Source organism: Larus michahellis, chromosome 6, assembly GCF_964199755.1.
Source record: "Larus michahellis chromosome 6, bLarMic1.1, whole genome shotgun sequence".
In the NCBI taxonomy this organism is placed as follows: Eukaryota; Metazoa; Chordata; class Aves; order Charadriiformes; family Laridae; genus Larus; species Larus michahellis.
In genome coordinates, this window is record NC_133901.1 from 67,666,992 (window position 1) to 67,685,134 (window position 18,143).

Below are 18,143 nucleotides of genomic sequence, written 5' to 3' on the forward strand. Positions count from 1 at the left end.
GCCCTATAAAACAGATGCTATCATAATATATGCTCTAGTCTTCTGAAACTGCAGTAAGGCCACGCTATAATGCAAAGCAAGGAAATTAATTTCAGGATTTCTGGACATTTTAGAAGTGGAGCAAATGAACTGAAGCAGATTTCTGTTTCCTCGGTCTGAAATCTTTGAAAGGCCGGCCTTAGTATCCGATAGAGTTTTACTTTTTCTGATTTATTTTACAAAAGGGACTGCCAGTTACAAGGAATTTAATTACTACTGCCAAAAAAATAGTTTTATGTAAGATTCTTTGAAGGATCTTTGTGGAAAAAGCTACAGTTTTGCAGTGAACAGGAGGAGTCTTTGACCAAGAATGAACACCTATCTACTTTCATGGATATTGTTAGACTAATTTTATGCTAACTGGTAATTGATTTAAAACACCATTTACCAGGACCGCAGGTAAATTTCTGCAGGTGGAGAAGGAATTGAGAATACCCTGTGTGTGTGTTGATGGAAGACTAGTAGGCGATTTAGGGAATGAAGAAGCGGAAACTGAGGGATACTACAAAAGACAGGAAAAACAGCTATCTGGGAAAGCATGTTTCAGAAGCATAAATTCATAGAAATACAAGTCTTGGTGCAATTTCTGTCTGAAATTAAATTCCCTAAGCTTTTAGCTTTGAAGATTTTGGCTTAAAGTATGAATCCAGATCATCTTCCCAAGTTGATGATACCAAGTTTTGGGTATGGAGAGAGGGAGAAAGATCTGACCTGTGGCATTTTAACTGAGTCTGACCCAGAATTCGTCTGTATAAGTAGAGGATAGGCCTCCAACAGCAAGCAAAACAGTGCCGTGAAAGTATTATGTGTTTACGTTAATATAGCTTAATGAGTGAGTCTTGACCTGTTGCCAAAACTGGGTCCTGATTAGATCTGACCTCGAATGTTTGCTTATATTCATATGTTACTTACCAGAGTAAGTAACCAGTAAGTAGATAAATAAAGTAAAGGAACTAGAGACCACCGAGCTGGCAGTCAAATATCGCTGTACTGCATCCAGCCACAGATCAGTCTTGTGTTCCTGGGTCTGGTCATGAACATTGTGAACTGTGATTGCAGAGAGGGCTGAGGGCAGCGTGCCATAGTGATCTCAGGGTGGCGGGTCTTAACCTGCCTTCTCTTTCACGTTTGTTGACTGTTTATTGGGTAGTCGTAAGAAAATATATATTTTCTTAATATCAAACTGCTAAGGAAATGTCCAGAACTATATCCCGTACAAAGAGTGTCCCCAGGGACCTATTTCATATCTCAGCTGAACAAGCAATAGACCATTCTGATGTAAATACAACTTGGCAACAGCAGCAAACCCCATAGTTTCGTATTCTGATTTAGTTTCTAGGTAAATTATTTCTGAATAGATTATCTCCTAAAGCTTTCTTATAAAAAAGTAGCATCTCTGCAATACAGACTTGCTTTAAATGTTTAGTAATACAGGTTGTTTAGGTTACAAAAAAACCAAAAAGGTAAAAATTCCTAGACAGCCAGATATTTTATATGCTGACATGACTGTATTAATGAAGTCCTTGTACAAGCAAATGTGGGTAAATAATAGTAACGCAACACGTTTTATTTAGAAACACCAAAAATCCTGTGTGAATAATGCCAAATTCTTGACCTTGTTTGCTTTCTTAGAGGAAGTGATTAATTCATCGTGATATAACTCCCTTTAGGCTCTTACTCTACTGAAAACACTTACAAGCAGATTGCAGTTCCCAGAGTTTTGGCCTCAGCTTTATTTAGTGACTATTTTTAAATGTGTTATTTCTGAATTGGTCAGAACTATTTAAGCTATGTTCTTTCAGCTAAGGGAATGCCGATGTAGATTTGAGGGAGTTGCATGAAACTGGTTCTGATACCTTTGTGCTGATGGAAAGAAGAATGGCTTGGTGAGAGTTGCATTTAACCTCCTTGGAGCCTGTACCACTTAGTGTCGGTAGTCAGTGGCAGATCGAGCCCGTGATTGTCATAGATACCCACATACGCAGCTTGAAATTGATGTATCTGCTATGAAAAAATGAATAATCTCATGCTAGTCTGGTTTGTATCAGCTTGTAGTTTGATTCACAGAAGTGTTAGGCTTGAAGGTACCTCTGGAAATCAAGTCCCAGCCCGCTGCTCAAAGTGGGGTCAGGGAGAGTGGGTTCCTCAGGACCGGTTGAGTTTCGCAAGTCTTTAAATGTGGAGGTTCCACAACCTTTCTCGCTTTCTCACCTGTTCCAGTGCTTGACCACCCTCACAGTGAACGGTGGGGTTGAGGTTGGACTAGATGACATTTAAAGGTCCCTTCCAACCCAACGCGTTCTATGAGTCTATGATAAAATGTTGTTTGTTATCTTTAAATGCAATTTCCTGTACTTCAGTTTGTGCCCATTGCCTCTTCTCCTCCTACTGGGTAAAAGAGGAGTCTGACTTTACTCCCCCCGGTAAAGGGGGCACTTTGCACTTCCCTATGTTGAACTTCAGGAGGTTCATGTCAGCTGTTGATCTCAGATAGAAAGATCCCAATTGCTGCTAGTGGATTTCACAGCAACTGACTTAAAAAAAAAAAAAAAAAACTTGATAAAAATGAAAGTCAATTGAATAAGCCAGTAGCTGCAGAGATAATTAAACTTACAATTGCAATTAAAAAAAAAATAACTTTTTCTTCATAAAAGTGCTATACTAACAGCAACATAAATAAAATAATTATGTGATTTTATTTTTGTAGCTGCAATTTAGTTACTTAAATTTGTTTGAAAAGTTGACTTTTGGTTAAATTGTGCCATTGATTTATTATTTTCTTTTTTTAATAGAAATCTTTATTGATTCCAGAGGCTCCTTTTTGCAAGGAAAAATCAAGGTTTGAAGAAGTTATTTTGTGGTAACAACTCGATTTGTACAGCCTCCAGAGTGAGTGTTAACATGGCTGAAATAGAGTTGTAGTGATTGCTGTTCAATACAGCGGAAGAAATCGGAGAATTTCATTAGAAATCTGAAATGAAGTATGTGATCAGAGTATTTGGTTGTGGGGACAACAACAGCGACTGTTACGTCACGTGTTTTTTAATTACCTCCTTTACGAATGAAGGTGTCTCGATATGTTTGAGAGAATAACGGCCTTTTAGAAGTGAAGAAAATTATTTTCTCCACCTTTCAAGCTATAGCATACGCTGACCTCGCAGTTTTCAAAGACAAGATTGCAAATAATATGCAAATACTCAACTTTTATGTATTGGTTGACCCTGTTTTATAAGGAATTCTTGTTTTTAAAAGAAGCGGTTCCTTTCACTGTGTATTTTTAATAACTTGCACTTTTTATGCAAATAAGACCTAGGTAGCAATATGTCACTATTAATGTAACTAACATTAGCACTGGCCAGATTTGCAAGGCGGTAACTGGTTGTAACATCATAAAGAATTGATTTTTTCACAGTTTCATTATTCAGGATGAGCCTTTGCAGGTATAAATGGATCGCAAATTAAGATAAACATCCATTTCCGACACAGGGCATAGTCTTGCTCTGATCAAAATCAATGGCAGAACTGAATTGCCTGGAGAATTTTAATCTACTAATAGACATCATTACTACATCAAAGAAGTAATCAGCAAACAGGGTTAATGGGAGCAGTGACCAAGAAACGAGGATCTTAATACCTGCTGTGCACTTTAATATGGCTTTAAGAAAAAATTGCCAGTGGAGCATGTTATTCATAGTATATGTTAAAAGTAGGATATGCACACTATATCCTGCATAGGATATGAGGTCGTCTGTGCTTATGTTTGGAGAAAGAAGAGTGTCTCTAAGAAAGGAAGTACAAACAGAAATAGGAAAAAAGTAATTGGCTACCCTTTCCTGCTGGCATAAGAAATGAGATTACATCTTCAGACCGGTCCTGAGTAGTGATTTCCTACTTTAAGTAGACAGATTCCGTTATGAATGACAGCAGTAATTGCTCAATCTGTTGTAACAAGCTTAAGAATATATAGGAAAAATTCTTCTACAGAGATGCCCCAGCTCTGTCTTTGAATAAGGAGAGAAGAATCCCAGCTGACTTTTTTCACCGCATTACTTTTTCTTCCTTTGTTGGCAAGGTCAGCCCCTGCGTCCTGCAAATATTAGCAATGTGCATACCTTTCCCTCCGGCACTGACGTATTTCCCAGACGTGGAGTTCTTGTATTAGCTTCTGGGGATTGTAAGGCTCCTAAAGAGCAGAACGAAAGGGACTATACTGGAAAGGTAATGTAATTTGCATTTGGTGGTTGTCATTGAGCGTAGGTGACAGGAGGGAAAATGACCATGTGCATCACCAGCCTCATCCCTTACAGAGCGTCCCCTCTGGTCCAGGACTGGCGTCACGCACAGCTGTAGAGGCAGAACTCAGGAGAGAGTTCCCTTACCCAGAACAGAGACGGTGAACGCTGAATGTCTGTGCTCCCCCCTTTTCCAGGAAGAATTTCCACAAGCTGTCAAGATTTTGAGTATAAACTGGCTCAGGTGCCAATTTATCAAGCAGCAATAATTCGTATTATCGGGATAAAAAAGGTAGCTGTTTACCCGCCTATTTTCTTTATGAAAAGATATAGCTATGCAAGTATGCTATTCATCTTTGTCAATGCTTACCACTTAATGCTGACCCGTCTGAGAATATACCAAACTTGAGGTGAAAGGGCATGTCCTTATTTCTCCATCAGAGTCTCTGCAAACAGCAGGCCTGCTTCCAAGCCGCGTAAGAGGTCTTTGCTTCCCACTAGCACCCAGCCTTTTTCATTAAAATGGCTAAAAGAACGGAAGCATGAGGTGTTACATCTCTCTGCCGTCTAGCAAAATTCAGCAGACCTTCTTGAAGAAAAGCTGAAAGTAATGTGATTCTTCATGGTAACGTATTTTTTAGTGATACCAAGGACTGCATGAAAAATCCGAAATGGTACCAGATGAGCGTGTTGCTTTCTTGATGTCGGGGCTATGGTTTGCTGACTTGCAGTCCACTGTAATTTGTGATTCGCATAGGATGCTGAAGAGGGGCGTGGGGGGGGCTTTTTATTTGTTTTGCTTTTCCTAATCTGGAGACCACATCATGCAGGGAACTCAAGAGTAGAGCGAGACTTCAGAGGGGAGTAGCATGGAATCATCCTGGGTCATTAATGAGGAATAGAATGAATGACTGTGTAAGTCAGTGTGGCTCTTCCTCCAGTGCTGGAGAGCTGAAGTTAAAAAGTGAGCTGGAAGTATGAGTAAGGTTCTGAGTTTAGCTCCAGTAAGACAGTTTTCCCAGCAGCTGTTGCTGTTTCTTGATTATTATGGCCATTCAGTTTGCTTTCATCTGTGCAGAGGAGAAGCTTAATTACCTTTTTGTCTAATTCTCCCTTTTCTCTTGCTTAACTTTAACTTTTCAGGTAGCATTCGTAACATAAGATTATATGCTTGGTTTAACAGCCTGCAGAAGACTTCATTGTGATATCGTGGACTTTAGCTGTATGTAAAGCTAAGACCATTGTTCTTCAGACTGGTCTTTTCAGTTAAAAGGGCTTTGAGTTACACTAGAGATCTAAAGATCAATTTTCATCTGTGAACTGCGATGACAGCTCTTCTCTGGAGCAAAACGGGTCAGAAAGCTCAAGCCTAATTTGAAAACGGATGGCTATCAACTCGGCTCAGACAGAGGAGGCTGGCACAGCAATTTCTGACCATCTTGAAGAAAGAAGTCTTCGCTGGCAGATATTGAGATTCCTTGATTTGGCCATTGCAGCATAGCCCTGACATCACGCTCCGAAATCCATTTGGTATGGTTTTGTGTAGCGTTTCTCTGTGAGAACAAACCAAATGTAGAGATGTTTCTAAAACAGTTGTGTTTTTAGATCTTCCTTAGTAATATATCCTTCAGTGTGGAGTTTTCTTTAAGGTAGATAAGCTCAACAGTGGGCTGTTTCAGGCAGCACTTGGAAGGTAAGAGAAGCTTAGCTACTGCACTGGATATGAGGAGCAGATAAACAGACCAAGCGAAACCATGGCTTGGTTGCACGATCATTGTATTCGCTGCGTAAACGTTTTCCTTTCCTCAGTTCTAATTTAATTTCAGGTCGAACCCTGGTCTTATGAAGGATATCCCTTCATCCTCCTCCGCAAAGAGGAGAATAGAGAATCGTAGGTCTAGGCAGAATTCCTGTTTCGAGAACTGGAAGCTGATAGTGGTGAATTTGGCCCCCATCCCATCAGCTGTGAGACATGTTGATTAGGTTCAATCAGGAATGACTGCTAGAAGCAGACCTTGCTCTTAATCTTGATAGGGTAATTTTCTGGGTTTGTAGAGGCTAAGGGTAAGAGCTTCTGTGGCAGCATTTTCATTCTGATCAGGCGTACGCTGTTGAAGGCAGTGTTATGACAGTTCCCTCTTGTAGCACTGTGTTTTACATCACAGTGTGGTCTTGGAGCCCACGATAAGAATAAACCAGAATATGTATGAGAGCATTCTGCCTAGACCGGAGCTACTTGAATTAAACCCAACCATTCTGTTTCCATGGGGATTTTAAGTCTGTCTACAGGGTGGTCAGCTTCTTGAGTTGGGGTGTGTGTCTTCCCCTCTACGAGAGCTAGTTGTGATCAGTCTCTAAACGATACTGGTTGACTCAAACCCCTTTTGAGCTGCAAGAGTGATAGAGCTGACTCACGTAAGTACATGTTCTTCTAATACAAATAACCCTGAGTCAATCCACAATTATTTCAGTAAAAACAAGAGTATAAACTACGATTCTTCTGTAAGGAAAAAAAAAATTAAAAAATAATCAATAAACCCTTTGAAATTGAATTATAAAGTTAAAATTCTAGGCACCTTTCTTTACAGGTGGCTGACTGATTTATCAAATTGCAGAAATCTCGGTCATAAAGATTTCTGAAAACATTAATTTAGGTCTCTTGAAAAAACAAGGGGATATTAAAAGTCTCTTGAGATAAAAGCTATGAGATAAATGCAGGAAATCAAGCATATTATTTATGCCAGAAAGAGAAAAGTGCAGAACATCTGCAGAAAGCCTCATTTGGATTTTGCTATTACTGTCAGTTCTATGTAGAAAGCACCAGCTATTACAGATAAGTAAGTAGGTAATTTTGGTTTTCCCTCCCTTCTGCAGAGGACTGAGCAAATAATGAAGTCAGTGTTTTAACCAACAAAACCTACACAAAAAAGTTTGTGCGAAATATTTTTAAAACTACCAATCCTTTGTTGCAATCAACTGATTTATCTGGTGATTTTCTCTGGAGACTTTTAGTTTTTGCTTGTTTCAATCTGAACTAAGATAATGGTTTTAGAAGTCTCTCTGTCTGGGGTTCCTACGTTCTGTTTAAACAACCGGAAAATTTTGGAAAAATGATTGTTTTGGAAGATTCTGATCACGTTGGAAGGCAATGTAGGTTGGACTCATGGATGGAACTGCTGGTGGATAATAGCATAGGAGGTCTTATTTTACAAAAAATAAATCTCTTGCAGGGCAGGAGGGAGGCAGGAAAAATGGATGATTTTACTGAGGGAATTAATCAGAGAGTAGAAATCAGAATGGTTGACCAGGTGTTTTTGGTATAGTGGCATTACCACAGACACTTGGGACTAAATGTGGTTTGAACCGGGGAGGGGGTGCTCAGTGATGCAACAACTTCTCTATCGCATGATTAGCCATTTTTATTCTTCATTGTATTAGCCTGGCTTCTTTGCTGATCTCTTCCCCCTGGTATCCAGTGATAGGACACGTGGGAATGGTTCAAAGCTGCGCCAGTGGAGGTCTAGACTGGACATTAGGAAGCATTTCTTTGCTGAGAGGGGGGTCAAATTCTGGAAATGCTGGAGCAGGCTTCCTAGAGAGGTGGTCGCTGCCCTGAGCCTGGCAGCGTTTAAGAGGCATTTGGACAATGCCCTTAATAATTTGCTTGAACTTTTGGTCAGCCCTGAAGCGGTCAGGCAGTTGGACAAAATGGTCATTGTAGGTCCCTTCCAACGGAAAATATTCTCTGCTCTGCTCTGGCTGCCTTCCTTCATCATTCTTTGAAGTCAGTAAGTTTGTGTGGGTGAATACAGCAAGATTCTGTCTAGAAAAAATGGAACTAGTAGTTGCTGTAAATAACAAGAAAGTGTAAAGGCAAGGGTTAAAAAAGGTTTATGTTATCAAGCAATAGAATAGCGTATCACTTTCTGGCATCGTTTAGTGTGGCAAGGAGGCCGGAGTCTAAATGAAAAAGAGAATATTCCTGTATCCAGAGAATGGCCCTGGCAGTAGGGTAGGTAATGGGTAGGAGTTAAATATGAGGAGCAGGAGTATAATTCGGATGTGCTTATTCATGGGTGTGGCCTTCATTCTGATACTAAAAAGGTTAGATGGCATTCTTTGGAAATGCCTTTTTATCTCTAGCAACGACAGTCTCGATAACGGGTTCCCATACCAGTGTGTCTGCATTGGTTTGGATGTGTCCCGTTCCTCCTAGCTAAACTCTGCTTCTTTGAGCAGACAGCCTTCGCAAGATTACTCTTAAATTAGTTTTCTGCCCAGTCCACTCCTTTGTTTTGGGGGAAGGAGAGAGAAACCTCTTGAGGTTTTTTCCTTCTCTAAAACAGTTATAAAGCCTCTGACAGTCAGACTAGGAGTCTCCTCGGTGTGAGTCGTCATCTTCGACAGGAAAGGACTACTACTACAGTTCTTAAAAGAAATAGTGCCTTTGCTGTTGACTGACCGATTGGTTAATATTTTATTTTCTCGTATCCGCACAGTTAACTGTTCCACTCGGTGTTGTTTGTCACTGTATAGTGCATTGCCGTTGTATTACTCCCAAGGAGCTGCCTTCCCTGATGGTATCAAAGCTGATTACGCGGTTCATGCTCACACCAGACTTGCTTGATGAAGCGCTAATTAAATGAATGTAGTATTTGTGGTGTGTCTTGCTGTGTCACTAAAAGGAAAAAAGGAGACTGGAAAATATTATGTCTTTAGAGTGAAAGGACAACTAGCTCCCCCTCCCCTTTCTCGCTGAATAATTGAAATTAGTCAGTTATAAAAATGAAAAGATTTTCACATTTTAAAAGCCATTCATTTGTTTGAAAAATTAAAATGATTTATGTGCTTCAGAGTGAAGAAGTTACTGAATTTCAATAGAATTGTTTGCTATCCTATGATAATTTATATAAAATATTACTGCAGTACATGTAATTATAGTTGGGTATCTAAATTTGAACCGTTAATTATCTTTAGCTAGCAATTTCATGGAGGATAATCATATTTCCTTCAGTTGAAAGCGAACATTTTAAGTAACAGATGAGCTACAAGCCACAGGTTTTTGGCAGTAATTGCTGCTACTCCCCTATTTTCGAGATAAATCTCTTAATTAACAGCTGTATGGCAGTGTCTCTCTGAAATAATTCATCCTCTTAAAGAAGAATCCAGGGAAATAAGTAATGGATTTCTTAGATGTGCAAGGAAAAAAAAAATCTCCTGTGGGTTTTGTTGGCTTCTTAATTCAAACTGTAAGTATACTCAGGAATGGTTGTGTTTAATGCATTTACCTCTCCTCTGACTTATTTCCCTCTCGGTACTCAATAACAAAGTTTGAATTCATGAGGGGCTTGTGAGATGAACTCCTTAAAGTTTACTTTTCCAGCTCTAATAATAATTCAACTCCCGCTAGTCTGTTTGAGGTTCACATTATGTATACGTCTCCAGCATACCTCCAAAAGACTTTCTTTTTTTCCTGCATTTAAAAAAAATGTGGGTTTTTAATACGTGATATCAGATCGGTGTAAAATAGTGGTTCCTCGTTGGTATTTATCCTATCTAGCAACCGTGTTCTATGCATTGGTTTTTACACTGTAGCCTTTAATATAATAATTTAATTTTTTATCAGTAGTATACGGTAATATATTTGCTCCTTTTCTCTGCCTGATTAAAGAGATTAATCCCAGTTCTACTCTGTACTCCAGAATGGACAACTTTATTTTTGCTGTCTTCAGAGGATCTAGAATGAATTGGAAGTGAAGATACCGGCTTTCCAGTCCCTGATTTTCTCAAGAGAGTTATTTAAAAGTTTCTCTCAAGAGAATTTTTTACGAGTTTGGAGCCCAGCATTGAATTCGGTGCTGGTATAATGTGGCCGTGCAGCCATTCGCCTCCTGGTGTCCCGGTTCACTTTGCTACTGAAAGTGTGGTTGAAAAAGGCTTCAGATCACTTGCCTTTTTTTCCCCCCAAACTCTTTTTCTTTACATAAAACCCCCAATGATAAATTCATCTTGCAAATGGTGGGTAGATCAGGCTTCATTGTTTTGCGCTTTGTGTTGTAGCAGGAATAAATAACCTTTTCCTGGTCCTGCTGGGTCTCACAGCATGAAAAGAGAAGCAGAGGTCATCTATAAAACCCTTACTGCCGTAGCTGTGCATAGTCTTGGAGTTTCCCTAGTGTCTTTTTGAAGTATTTAGGGGGATTATTTGCAGGCAGTGCTAACACTGGTATAATCCAGCAAACTCCTTGGCACTGCCTACCATGCTGCGTCGTGTGTTTGACAGAAGCATTCTGATCCTCCACTGTAAAGAGTTTCTGCCCATCAAGATATTCTTCAAAATGTCTTCTAACTGTATGTTACACGCTAATCTGTATGCTTGTGCCAGTTCGCTTCAAAGAAGTTTTAAATTAAATGCACGTCCTTCTGAGATTGATAGAAATACTTGGCATGAAATGGGAGGACAAGTAGTTGAGCGGAATGTGATCCGCTATCAAGGATACTGCCAATGGTGTATGTATGGACAAGCAGGCAGCAAGAAGTTACCCTGATCCGCTGTGTGGGACTTGGTATATTCCAGTGTTGAACTGGAAATAATTAGGGTTGGAGAGCTGGTGTTCTAGAGCTTGTGGCTAGATACTGTATTTATGCTAAGGTCTAGCAGGTAGAGAAGTTTATTCTCTGGTTATTGATAATTGACAGGATGGCAGCTGTTTAATTACTATTGACCTGTTTGAATTAACCTCGCAACGCTTATCTCAGTTTTAACAATTTTTTTCCTCCAGAAACTAGAGGTATAGTTTCTTAATTTCATAAAGGGATGCATATCTGATCTAACCAAAAAAATGCAGTCAACGCTTGGTATCCCTGATGCCTGTAAGGAGAAGAGCGCACTAGCCTGGGACCGCACTAGAGCAGCACCATCACGGGTGTGTTCAGGGACCGGCTGCATCCTGATCTGTCCTAGGTTTAAATCTGATACAAGTTCATTAGTTGGACCTAATTACACCAAGTGGATTTGAGAAGCATGGAGATCTTGGCAATGAGTAAAGAGTAAAAAACGTACCTGGCAGAGAAAGATCTTTCTATGCGATACAGCTGTAAGATTAGGGCTCAGTTTACAAGACAGTCTCTTGTAGCTTATATTCATGCTAAGGCTGCTTTGATTAGCGCACGAGTGCTGGCCCCTGCTCTCCAGTAGTTCCAACAACCCTTTTAGGCTTGTCTTTACCGTGTTCTCAGAGAAAGAAGGTTTCGTCAAGGTTTCTGACAACAGAAATGGCAAAGCAGGCTATGGAACAGGTTCACTTTTATGACTTTTTGTAATTGGCATCAGTAACTGAAGAAATCGGAACTTAGTTCTCATTTTTTTGGTAGCGGTGAGATGCACCCTGAGACCACTTCGGGTGTCATGAGGTATCTTGAAAGGTGCATGAAAATAAAATGTCAGGGAAAAAAAAAAAGGGTTTATGAGAATTCACTGTTGACAGTCCTGCAAAAACAACCTAATAGCTAATACTCTAGTTACTTGCTTTTCAGATAATATAGGTTTATTTTTGTTCTAACATGTCTCTGTCTCTGATATATCTTTTTTGTTTCCCAAGTCCTGCATACATTTGTATTTTGTGATGTGCTTTTTATGTTGCTTCTGCTGAACTGTCATTCTTTGTGAAAAGAAATTAATAAAGCTAAGCCAAAGGGGAGGTGATTGACTGTCCCACTTGAAAAAAAAAATAAAAATATTTTGCTTGTGATAATAAGCTCAAGACGTTCTCTGGGAATTGTACTCCTATAAAATCCTCTTTCAATTGAATTTCAGGATTAAAATTTATGCAGCCATTTGGTATCATACTTTTTCCTTCGGGAGAGATAAATATTTCAGTCTTTGAACAGTGGGAAACTGAAGACATTCACCAGTAGCCCCAGCTAAAATTGCAGTAGGCTGCTGTGCAATCCCAGTGATGAATAGCATGTGTTTGCATTTGGAAAATATACAGTAAACACTGCGAGTATAAAGCATTACAGACAAAGAGATGGATCGTTTTCTCTGGTTGTTACATAGGCCCTTTGAATAGTTGTTTTGCAGTTTCATAATTTGTTGCCACTTAAATAAGTCAAGGATTTTTTCTTCAGCTCAAAAACCGCTTAGTGTGAGGAAGACACGTATTGCTTCTTTAGCAAAGCATCCATTAAAACATGAGAAGCTGAAGATCCTCATGGAGTAGTTTAATTTCCAGAAAACACCCACAAAAGCAATTACATATTTAATGAATAATTTATTTGGGGCGCTTTAGATCAGATTCTTGTTCACCGTTTCTCACTTCATGCATTTCAACTTGGTAATCGGTTTGGTTCGTACGGATAGGTTTTTAAACCCACCTAGATCTCCTGTCTGGAGAGAGTCAGAGGTCAGGATGGGGTCTGCTCTGTCTCTAGATGCTCTCATAGTGTTTATTTCCTCTGTGATTTTTTTATTTTTTTTTTTAAAGAAGGTGATAGAAACAAACTGAAAGATTGAGTCTAATGTAGAGTTATTTATTCCACTAATGATAATACCCAAGAGGAAGCTGTTTTTTGACATGCTTCACGTACCATTATGGTATAGTTTTAAAATGTACCTCCAACAGCAAATTCCAGATACCCCACCTACACAAAACAAGATGATAGGCACCCTCTTAAATTGGTAATTCCCAAACCATTAGGATGTGAAGGTCAAAGCACCACTTTCTCATCTTCACAGAGAAGTCTACAGCTATCCAGCTAGTTCTGAAAACCTGTTCAATTGGGCTTTTTTGACTCTTCCATTTTCTACCCTCTACTGGTTGCTCATTCGTCAGATCTGCAAGGCTTGGACCTGGTACCTTTACGGAGTGCCATTATCCCCTCAAGGTTTTGCACGGTGACGAGGTTCGGCACCCTTTCATCAATTGCAGGATGAGAGTTCAGTACATGAACTCCGTGGGCAGAAGGCATACCAGGTTTTCGGGTTTTTGTATGAAGTATTTTGCTTGTGTCATTGCTGTAAGAGTACATAAACATACTCCGGTACTTCCTTTCACTTATACCTCAATAGGTGCTTGTAGCAGAGTGTTTGCATCAATTCTGCATGTACTTGATTATTTTGAAGCGGGAGCAGCACTTCTCGTAGGCAGGCTGTTGGAAAGCCTTACTGATCTTTTGCCTACGTAGCGGTGTTTATATTTCTCTTCCTATTATAAGCGGTTTTTTGAATCGGGTCCTCAGATGAAGAGCGCTTGTCATGATGGTGGTTTGCAATTTGATCGTGGTTTTGTAAGAAAGAACTTCACCAAGTGATTGGTGTTACAAGTCCTCTTGCATCCGAGATAATTGTCTTCCTCTGTCTTCAGATTATTTCTCTGAAAATGATATTTTATCCAAACTCACATTCTGGGGCTAACTGCATCATACTTAGTGGTGTGATATATAGGAGGTCAGATGAGAAGTTCAGCTGGTCCCTTTGGGCTGCCAACTCTGTGAACTTTTGAATAGTCCTTATTCAGCGAGCAAAATAAGCAGCCAGAAAAAGCCCAGTACGTTTTGTGAGCTGGACCGACTTGAAGCGGTGACTTCAAGTTGATCTGCCTCATGTGTGACTGGTATTCAAAAGTCTCATTCTGAGAATGGGAATAGGGAATTCATTTGGATGAGGAGAGAGAGACAACCTGCTTGCCCTTGCGGCGTGGGTTGTATGTGACAGAGCTTGCAATACAGTCTCCGAACGGTTTATAGCCGGGTTGCAAACAAAATCAATTAGACACCTTTGACAGGCAGGTCTATGTAACCAGCAGGTCTACGTTATGAGAAAGCAAAACAGCTAGAAGAGGTATAAAAAGGAATGGAAATGGATTTAATTTTTCACAAACTGATGTTTATTCATGACTGAGAGACTATCTAAGTACCGCTAGTGTTATCTGGAAGGTGCATATGCATTATTAAAGATTCTTTGTAGGTAATAGTTTGAAATAAAACCATGTAAATACAGCAAAAACATAATACATGAGAATTCCAGTGATTCCTTTAAAGAAACTGAAAACATGAGTAACAGACACTATGAATCTCAGCTCTCTTCAGAATCTGTTCAGAAAGGTACAAATGCACCTTTTACACAGGTACAAAAGTCCAGGATTTTTCCTGGTGTTTAAATAGCCCCGTTGGCCCTAAACCAATTATCTGATGCTATCAGCAGATCCAGGAAATGGAAGTAAACAATAAGGGGACAAATCAAATATCGCCTGATGTGTTTCCCTCTCATTTCAAGTCTTTTATCCCCTTTAAGTTAGCTCTTAGCACCTATTCCTGTCAGGCGTAAATTTTCCCTTTCCATTCCAAAGTTCCCTTCACCTCCGATAATTCCTTGAGAAAGCATAGCTGCCTTATTTAAAGAGAACAGTTCAGTAACAGCTTTCAGAAGGCAGCGGGAGAAAAGCGAGGCAGCACAACCCTCTGGGTAGGGCACAGACCCCGACTCTCTCCGGGAGCCAGGTTTCATCCTTGGCTGAGCAAATCCCGCTTCTCTCCGCGCTTCGCCTTGCCCCCTCTGCCTTTGCGTCTTCAGTTGCTGAGCTTTGTGGGGCAGCGTCCTCTCCCTGTGATTGCACAGCACTTGGAATAATGGTAACCTTGTCGCGGCTGCAAGGCAAATATTCCGTTTTATGTCTTTCAATACGTTCAGAAAAATCTACAGCGTTTTATCAAGCCCTGACAGAACAGGTGCCATTGTCTCGGGAGGTTTTCCTGTGTTCAGCAGTTTGTAGCGTCAGGACTTGATTTAGCTACACCAATTGATTAAAATGGCGTTTCTTTATATTGTGTGTTCAGTTCATTCCTTTCTCCTCTTCTGACGCTTAAAATGAATTAAATATTTCTGTCTGGAACTTGCATCAGCATCTCTCTGGAGTTAACATTGGTTTAAACTAAATCAGATTGATTTTCTTATTTTCGTTTGTGTCCGTGTCTCCGAAGAGAGCTGGTTGGTATGTTATGTTACTCCTTGCCTTATTTATATAAACAGAGTATTAATTCTTACAGGGGAAGAAACTAACTTAGCGGGAGCATTTGTGTAGATGAGGAGCATTGCTTTGCTGATTCTTTGGAACCTGTTGTCTTTTATTATAACGTTTAGGCAGTACATAATACGTTAGGGCATGTGTGTGTTTGCATCTTCTTTGTGATACAGTGGGCTATTGACTCTAGCTGGTGCAGAAAAACAATTTGCTCAAATATATTCTACTGATTGACCAGTTCTTCAGTGTAAATATCACGCCCAGGATTCTTGAGGAGTGAATTGTTTTTCTTAATGTTGTTGACTGACGACATCTTCAAAATACAGCCGTCAAGCCAAGTTGCCTACATGGAGGATGCATCCAGAGGGCAGTGGTCAATGGCTTAGTGTCCGGCAATTGAGTTGTCTTGGAATATATAGTCACCTTTACAATGGATACTCCCACAGCCCAGAGCGTTCAGCTGTTAATTCCACGTTCTTTGCTGCTGACTCTGCGCACAGTGGAACCATTGGGTCAAACAGCAATTTCTGGATGTGCATGCCCCAGGGTAAGGGAAGTCAGTCCGACAGCGTTGCACTGTAAAGCTGTGTGCAGAATATTAGTTTCATAGCCACATCGTTATATTACTTTTCCATCTTCCATTGGGCATGAGTTCCCCTGGAGGAGTGTTTGCGAGTCTCTTTTCTTCCTGACCTTTAGTTTAGAGGAACACATCAGCCAGCTAAGGCAAAATCTGCCTTTGTGTCTAGCGCAAGTATAACTCCTGCTGAACTTCCATAGTCATTCGTGAGCCCCTCTTTCTGGAAATGTGGCAGATCCTGAAAAAAAAAACCAAATTCTGGGGAAATATTTTAAGAATATCCCAAGGTTTGCTCCAAAGCCCGTTTAGCTAAATCTGCTGCTGCTCTCCATCACACGTTTGAATTGCCTGACAAATGCTAGTAATCCTGACGCACGTCTGTGTGAGCTGAACAGCCACGCTACGGTTTGGGCAATATTTCTTTAAGCCCTCTAAATTGCTAGGTGTTGTAGATTCCCTGAAAATGAAGCCACAAAGTGCTTGACGCTTCTGCCTGGAAATACTGTCTTCAGATTTCAGTTTATCTACTCTTAAAGATCTGGAGAATAATAACCTGGGATGGAAAATAGAAATAGGAATATAAACCTAATTTTTGAGAGGAAGTATTTGAAAGTACTCATTCCACGATTGCAGTTGATACTGAATATCCAAGACAGATTTAGTTTTGCTCACCCCAGTTACTCAACTGGAAGATGGAAGGATGCAGACGAGTCCTGTCCTTGCAGTATCAGGCGTGTTTATACGCGTTTCCAGTTCTGAACGTCTGCAGAATGGACAACCCTACGTCCGCTCACACAGAGGTGAATGTGTGTTGTTAGCCATCAAAAAGAAAAACCCTATGAAGAGCCGCAGATCTTTGATACAAAAGACAATGCCACAAAAATAATCTAGTGCAAGAGGAAGAGCACAAGAGAGAGCAGTGTTGTCTTTTGTCATGTTCCAGTGGCTAATCTAGCAAAAGTGAGAGGCAGAAGAGAAAGGCTACACTGGAAAGAAGAAGAAGAAATGTTTATTTTTGTTTTAAGCGTGTCAGTCTATGCCGAGTGCTAAGAGTTGGAGAGGATGTTTGAAAAGGGAGGGAGGGTATTCAAACTTTCTGAAATATGTTCTCAGGATCATAGATTGATTTTTATTGTTCTTTTTCTCCCATGGTGGTTATAGCCTGGTGCTCTGACTACGATCTCACAGCCTGTTTCTGTGTAAGACATGCTGCTCTTAGAAAAAATAAATTCAGGACTGACATAGAAATGTCAGAAGAAATGATTTCTTCATATCCTGTAGGTAGTCTGAAAGGCAAAGTGAGTTTATATGACTCTCAAAGGTCTATACACAAGGAGGTAACCCAGTCTGCAAGAAGCCTTTTATTTATGCAGGATTGTTTGTTATGCTTTAAAGTTTTCCTCCCACTGTCTTCTGACAAGTACAGAATCAGCGCTGGTTGAAAAAGCTTCTAGGAAAGAATATATTTGGTGTACTGGTTTGATGACTGATCAGCAGTCTGTCCTGCTCCGCCACATCTAAAGATTTGTGTGTTTGAAGATGAAATGCAAATTGTCAGTAATTGCATTCAAACAGCCGTGTAGTGTGAACTTATAAAACCACTCCATTGTACCGTCGGCTAAAATTGACCATCCCATAGATTTATCAGCAGAACACAAAGTAATTGCTTTGTCACATCTAGCCTTTGGGAACGTGAGGAGAAGGGCGTTGGAAAATCTCCAGCAGGAGATCAGAAAAAAGATGCGTCTGACCCAGCACTGATGGTCATTTCACTATTAAGTTCACTGATAGCAGAGTCAGAACAGGATTTTGTATTATGAATATGGCATATTACCTCTTATATTTAGATTTTTAGGTACTTAGATATTACAAAGACGAAAAGTATAAAGGCAGTCAGAAAAAGGATTTCAAATGTTTGGATAAATATTTATAGTTCTGCTGTCTGTGCTTTACATGCTTATATTCTATTTTGATCTCTGCAGTCAGGAGCAAAACTGAGTATGGCATTTGTGGAGAAAATAGAAGAGCTACCTGTTCAGCCACAGCACTAATTTTCCTACAGCAAAAAAAAAAAATTAAATATTTTTAAAAATGCATATTTAAAAAAAAAAAAATTATCCGTCCAGCATCTCTCTGGAAAGTGACCAGCTGCCAGGGGAAAGAAGTTTAGTACAGAAACTTGGTGCCTGAGTTCTGTCGTCACTGCTGGTTGAGCATGTTCTATAGAAACAGGTTAATGGAACCTAAAAATATCGTTTAAATGTAATTCAA

General features: G+C 39.9%; 1 protein-coding gene across 2 annotated transcripts in view; it reads left to right on the forward strand.

Annotated features, from left to right (window-relative positions):
* Positions 1-18,143, forward strand: part of PLPP4 (phospholipid phosphatase 4) — a 63,678-nt gene that overhangs the window by 35,885 nt on the left and 9,650 nt on the right. The gene's annotated exons all lie outside the window — the stretch shown is intronic.